The sequence below is a fragment of the Physella acuta genome, unplaced genomic scaffold (genome assembly GCF_028476545.2).
Source record: "Physella acuta isolate Inbredline_101_S28 unplaced genomic scaffold, ASM2847654v3 ptg002053l, whole genome shotgun sequence".
NCBI lineage: Eukaryota > Metazoa > Mollusca > Gastropoda > Physidae > Physella > Physella acuta.
In genome coordinates, this window is record NW_026733556.1 from 36,324 (window position 1) to 43,540 (window position 7,217).

The 7,217-nt window shown below is 37.9% G+C and overlaps 1 long non-coding RNA gene across 2 annotated transcripts; it reads right to left on the bottom strand.

Annotated features, from left to right (window-relative positions):
* Positions 1 to 1,060: 1,060 nt before the first annotated feature.
* Positions 1,061 to 2,958, bottom strand: LOC131931909 (uncharacterized). 2 transcript variants are annotated; one of them, XR_009384410.1, is made up of 3 exons: positions 2,826 to 2,958; positions 1,663 to 1,724; positions 1,061 to 1,221 (listed from the first exon to the last, which is right to left on the bottom strand). It is a non-coding gene; the product is annotated as an uncharacterized LOC131931909 (long non-coding RNA). The 2 variants fall into 2 exon arrangements; XR_009384409.1 differs by lacking the exon at positions 2,826 to 2,958 and adding an exon at positions 2,348 to 2,523.
* Positions 2,959 to 7,217: the final 4,259 nt, after the last annotated feature.

A 7,217-nucleotide genomic window follows, 5' to 3' on the forward strand; every position in this document is an offset into this window, starting at 1 on the left:
CACACATTTTATGATGATTTTTACCTCCCCCTCATAAAGGAGGGCAGTAAAAAGAAGAATGTATGATAGCTGGGTAATCCTAATTTATATAATAAAATTATTGTGGTAAATAAAAGTCAACATATCTAGCCTAACAAAATGCCATGAATTTAAAATATATATTATGACTTAGAGAAAGTTTGGTGAAATGGAAATATCTGCAAATTTGATTTATTGATGATGTGTAACTTGTTTATATTATTCCTTTGGAGCTGATATTAATAAAAAGTTAATGAAATTATAGAGTTTTATCCAATTGATGTTTCTAAAGCCTTGCATGAACTTAATTTAAATATATTTAGCTGCCCAGGCAAAGAACCCAATGAATTTTCCAGAATTGGCTTGTCGTTTGACTGATGGTAACAAAGAGAATCACCCAGGATCTTCGCTGATAAGAAAATCTGAAGACATACCTTATTCTTCTATATCTAAAAGTGATTTGTCTAATGAAAATATTTATTCAGTGACAATTGCAAAAGATATTTTACCATTATTTCAAACATCATCTTCTGAAATGTTGTTTTCTATCTCTAAACCTTCCACAATTTCTTCAAGTTTCAAGAGATATTTTAACATCATTGCCTACTTCCCACAGTTCTTATGTTCAAAATTTGCAATTTTCTGAGAAACAAAGTAATAATAAATTTGTACCCAGTATTTTAGTTTCAGCTCCTTTAAAATTTAATAAACCAATCAATTTCAAAATTAAATGTTTCTTATCCCATATGAAAGTAGTCTGTTTTATTTAAGAAAAATCACCTTTAAAAAAATTTAATGTTTGAATGTCAATAAATTGTTGACATGGACTGGTTTGCGGGTAAGCTTTTATACTTAGTGTACAATAAAGATTCAGTTTTGATGTCAATATAGTTGCTTCTGAAAGAATTAAACTATAAACAATAGCATTTATATTAATATCTCAATGGCAGTTCAGTATACTTTCATCATTGTTTTCAAATAACAAAACAGAACTACAGTTTTAAAATTGAAAAAAAAAAAATGAAAATAATTTCATAAATGGATGGTTTTTTAATTACTTAAAACAGAAGATGCATCAATACAGCATTACAATGTATATGATTAATATTTCTTTTCATGGACAATCATCATTTAAATTCTTCATTAAAAGTTAAATTCAGCTTCCTTGTGTCTAAAAATCCACATCCATGCTGTTCCATTTACCTAGAAATTAAATAAATAATATTTTTAACAACTTTCTGTAATATGAAAAAATTAATCATTGATTAAAACAGACAGCCAATATAGCAGTTGAATTAAAATTCACCTGTTTCTGTGACATTTGCATGTAAAATTAGAGTGTTCAGAGGTATATACCCAGCCACCTTTAATTTCCCTATCTTGAGCCAGGTACTCATGAGAGCTGGTACTCATGAGACTTAGGACATCATACCAGGACTAAAACCAGGGATCTGAACTCTTATCTTTTAGGATAGAAATGTGAAAGCTACTGTCTGACAGTCCCACTATCAAGCCATACATATTAATACTTACAGTATATAATCTTAGTAGCAACATATTCTTTAAGAATTAGAACACTGAATCGATTTCAAACTTGGGCTTAAGCTGAAAAATGGCTTATTATAAAAAAAAAATTCAGCTCACCTTTAGTTCAAGATCAGCACCAATAGCCACAGTAAAGTGTGAGAAAATTGCTTGCCAAGTACCTAGGGAATTTAAATATAATAAATTATTAAGTTTATCCATATATTATATTAAAATAATTATTTAACTAATGAGATATTAATATATATATATATATATATATATATATATATATATATATATATATATATATATATATATATATATATATATATATTTATATTTATAAAAGGTTTAATTTATTGTAAAGGTTCAGTTTTCTATCTACTTAGCTTGTCTTAAAAACTAAAATATCTGGTTTACAGTTAACAATATCTTAACTATTACAAAACTATTAGTTTCATTTTCATTACTTGTAACTAAAAATTGTAGTCAATAGATCTAAAACTTAATTCTATTAACAGCTAACTGTAACCATACCCTGTAATTCATTAATAATTAGGCTTAGGCCTATACTAAAAGGCCGAAAGTTATCAATTGTAGATTTTATAGTCCCTGGTCTAGACTAACAAGACTAGCCTACAAGTCTAATAGTACTAATACACATGATCTAGTTTATAAGTTTACTACTAGGCAACTTGCTAGAAGACTAGTACTTAACCAAACTTTAACTTGCTAAAAATAAAAGGGCCTAATACAATAATAGATGGCCTAGTAATACTTTTTTTTTTACTGTGCTACTTACACTGCTTTTGGTACTATTACTATGACTAACTAACTACTAACTAAACTCTATTGTAGCTTGATGGAGATCTATCATCTTGCTCTTCTAGTAGTCTACACTACTTACTACTTAGAAAAGTAGTAGCACTACTGTAACAATTTCAAACTAAATTTAATCTATATATTACTAGATCTACTCATTGCAAGACTGTAGTCTGATAAGTCTGTAATCCCTAAATGTATCTAGACCTAGATTCTAGTCTAACTTAGTTTCAGTCTAGTTATTAGTACCTACACTCTACAATAGTCTACAGGACTCTACACTACACTCTACTACTACTCTAATCACTCTACTGGCTACTGATCTAGATCTAGTAAATAGCTAGAGTAGATCTAGTCTAGATTCTAGATATAAAAAAATTAATTTAAAATTAAAAACAGGTTAGCCTTACTAGGCATTACTAGCTCTTCTTACTAAACTTAACTAGGGTAGGTTTTACCTAAACTAGATCTAATCTAGATCTAGAATCTATCTAGATCTACTAGATTCTCTAGATCTAGATTTTAGATCTAGGGCCTACCATACTACCATCTGCAACTAGAATCTAGATCTAGATCTATTCTACTATCTCTATCTAGATCTAGATCTAGTAATACTATCTATCTAGCCATCTAAATCTACAAGCTATTTCTAATAACTAATAGATCTAGATCTATATCTATATGTAACGAGACTATTTGCCTGTAGTGCCAAATGTTAACGAGTTCTGCTCGACAACGCCAAATGTTACCGAGTCTAACCACTCATTCTACACAACATCGACCACAGTATAGATACTCGAAGATGCAGGTTCGCTATTGATCCTTTTATTACATGAATCAAAGAAATGCTTCACAATAATATAATGAATCAAAAGGAATGCTTCACAATAATAGTCTGAATCAACTGACCCCCAACAGTCCTCACTAGTCTTCACATAACTGAATGCACATGTCTATCGTCCTTCTTAACACAATACGGCTAACCCGTTCAATAACCAACTTGATACTGCCACACTGACTGACTGATCGAGAGAGAGCGAGAGAGAGAGAGAGCGAGCTCAGCCGTCGCCTTCCTATATATCCCCTTCGTATTCGTAATCGTATTCGGTTCTATCATAATCGTAATCGTAGTCGATTCTAATCGTTGCATCAGAATGTTAATTACGCCGCTTCTGTCGTACAGTCCGATTTAATAAGCCATCTGCATCCTGTCACATCAAAGTTGACAGACCGTATTGCGTTCTTATTGTATCGCTTCCCAAGATACTACGCCTTGGCTTTCTGATCGTTATCAGCCAACACCTGTGTTATTGCATCAGTCGTGTCAAAGTTGACAGCGCTGTACTGCGTCCTTCTGTCTCTGGTAACTTCCCCTAGTTACATCCACCCCTGCCTTTTTTTGTGTGTTATCAACCACAAACAACGCTTGGCAGGCGCAGTCCTTCAAAGTCAATCGCACCACCGTAAAAAAAATATTTATTGTTCCACTCACTGTCAATGTCGTCACATTCGTATAAGATTGACCGTTATCCCTATTTCACATATCAAATGTGTCTACATCATCTTCCTCAGACACAAAAGAGTTCTAGAATTCACATTCACCTTTTTTCGTTTGGTGCCTTCACCAGTTCACTTTTATGACTTTTTGAACAGTCTGTTCTCATACCAGCGCGACCATGAAAGAATTGATGGTTGCTGACAAAAAATTTCGTATTTTTTCTGTTTCTCAAACTTCTCCGCGGACCACTTATCTGATGGTCTACTGTCTCTCTGCTTCTGGGAGGAACGGGATCCTCTTCGTTGCCGTTATCCTCCACTTGTGTATCGCTGTTGTTCTGTTGATGGTGACATGGTTCCGGGATGGGTATGTGAATTTCCGTTATAGTTTCCGGTTCCCTAATTGTCTTGGGTTTCCTTGTGTGTAACTGCTCTTCTTGACTATGACAATATTTCTTTAATTGAGCAATATTCGCCCACCGATCCGGTTTGGTGTGATCGATGGGTCTTATCTTAAAGGGGCCACCTGCTACTTTAGGCATCTCCACGACTTGCCATATCTCCTGTCCCCAGAGGTCGTGGATTTTGTTTCTGCCTAACGGGTGGCTACGCAGTAATACCCTGTCGTTCAGTTTGAGTGGCGGGTCCTTTGTCTGTACCGGCGGTTCCCTTCGCCGTGCTTCATGTTCTAGTCTTTCCTGTACTACCCTGTACATTTCTCTAATTCGTCTCATATGTTCATTCACATATTCCAGTGCAGTGTATGAGCCAGTCATACTCTCCTTTTTTCCTAGGAACAAGTCAAGAGGGAGTCGAGCCTCCCGTCCGAACAGCAACATGTGTGGCGAAAAGCCGGTTGTGGCATGGGGGTGCAGTTGTATAGATATACCAACTCTGGGAGAAAATCAGGCCAACGTTTTTTCTGTTCAGGTTCTAGGGTACGCAGCAAATCATGCATGCTGCGGTTGAACCGCTCGCACTGTCCGTTTCCTTTCGGATTAAATGTGGTTGTTCTAGATTTGTTGATCCCGTAGTGGCTGCACAGTTGGTTAATTACTTCTGACTCGAAGGCCCTTCCTTGGTCAGAGTGTAATTGTCTTGGTATGCCATATTTGATGAACCAATGTTCTATTAAGACCTTTGCCACTGTTTTGGCAGTCTGATCTCGTGTGGGCACCGCCACAGTCCATTTGGTGAATACATCAGTCATTACCAACACATGTTCCGTCCCATCCGATGATTGCTCCAACGACGTAAAGTCCATAGCCACAATCTCTAGTGGTTTTGTCGCTAGTAGGTGTCCTGATGGCTGTCTCATTTTGACAACTGGCATTTTCGCATGCTGACACCTCACACAAGCCTCACAATGGCGTTTGACCTCCATTTCCATATTGGGCCAGTAACACCTTCGTCGTAATATTTTGTGCGTCCTGTCCTGACCCTGGTGTCCTGCCCTGTCATGTGCCAACCTTAGCACTTCTTCTCGTAATTGTCCAGGCACCACCACCTGGTGTATTGTCCCATCAATTTGGTCATGAATTCTCCGCATGAGAACACCATCCTTTATACTGAGACGGTCCCACTGACTCAGTATTTTCTTTGTTTCTCGACCAAATTGTTCTCTTTCCCTTCTTCCTGGGAATTTTTGTTCCTGGACGTGTTTCAACAGCGGCTGTAAGCCACTATCCGTTCTCTGGGCATCTCTTATCTCTTTGTGATTAAGGCAATTAAAATCACTAATGTCCATATGTCCGGGCTCTGTGGATATGTGCTCCACCCCGGTCTGCCCGTTTTGCATCACTTGCACCCCGTGAGGGATATCTGTTGACGCTCTGACCTCACATATTCCTGTCAGCGTTTCTTCCTCATCGCCCGGTCTCTCGTACGGATTCCTTGATAAAGCGTCCGCATTGCCATTGGACCGCCCCGGGCGATATTTTATCTCCAGGTCAAAGAGTGCCAATTCTGCTGCCCATCGCTGTTCGATGGATCCCAACTTTGCTGTCTTTAGGTGACTCAAGGGGTTATTGTCAGTGTATACCACACATTTAGCACCTAATAGATAGTCCCTGAATTTTTCAGTCACAGCCCATTTTAATGTCAAAAGTTCTAGTTTCATGGCGCTGTAATTTGTCATGTTCTTCTCTGATTCCTTCAGAGCTCGACTGGCATACGCAATAACCCTGAAACCTTGCTTTTGTTGTTGTGATAGCACAGCTCCCAGACCTTTAGAGCTGGCGTCAATTTCTAGCCGAAATGGTTTGTCAAAGTCCGCGTATCCTAATATCGGCGTCTCTGTCAAAGCCTTTTTCAAGAGCTTAAACGAGTTCAGGCATTCATCAGTCCATAATTCACCTATCAGTTGTGTTTTACCTTTCTTTTTCTCCTTACTGTGTTTCTTTGTCATTTTGTTTACCAAGTCATGCAACGGTGCGGCAATTTTTGCAAAACCAGGTACAAATTTTCTATAATAGGAAGCAAAGCCCAAGAATGATCTGACCTCTACCGTGGTTGTTGGCTGCTTCCATTCTTTAACAGCTGCAATTTTATCTGGGTCAGTGGCGATGCCATCCGACGAAATCACATAACCCAAAAAACGTACCGATTTCAGACCGAAGCAGCATTTGTCTGGGTTCAGCTTTACTCCTATGTCTCTAAGACGGAGAAACACTTGTTCTAATCTTTTTAGATGGTCCTCCCAAGTTTTTGAGTAAACTAGTATATCATCCAAGTACACCAACATTATTTGAAATAGAAAGTCACTCATAGCACTCTGCATTACTCGCTGGAATGTAGCAGGCGCATTAGTTAGACCAAACGGCATACGGGTCCACTCGTACAGTCCCAGTGGAGAAATAAATGCAGTCTTATGTTGATCGTTGGGGTGCATGGCCGCTTGGTGGTAGCCACTAGCCAAATCCAAGGTAGAAAAAAATCTTGCTCCCCCCAACGCATCAAGACATTCATCAATACGAGGCAAGGGGAATGCATCCCTTCTTGTGATATTGTTCAATTTCCGGTAATCACAACAGTCTTATCTCCCCTGACTTCTTTTTTACCACTACTATCGGTGCCGCATACGGGCTCGTGCTGGTTGTAATAATTCCCTTTTTTAGTAGATCGTTCAGGTGTGCTTTCACCGCAGAGTAGTGACTTGGTGGTAATCTTCGATAAGGTTGCGCCACCGGCTTGTCTTGTAGTAAGGGTATCTGGTGTTTTATTACTTCCGTGTAACCCAAATCACCCTCGTACGAGGCAAATATATCCCTGTACTTATTCAGCAATTCATTTAGTTTTGGGTCCTCAGTTTCCGGGAATGTATATGATCGGCCATCCTCTTTCTTCACCTCGGC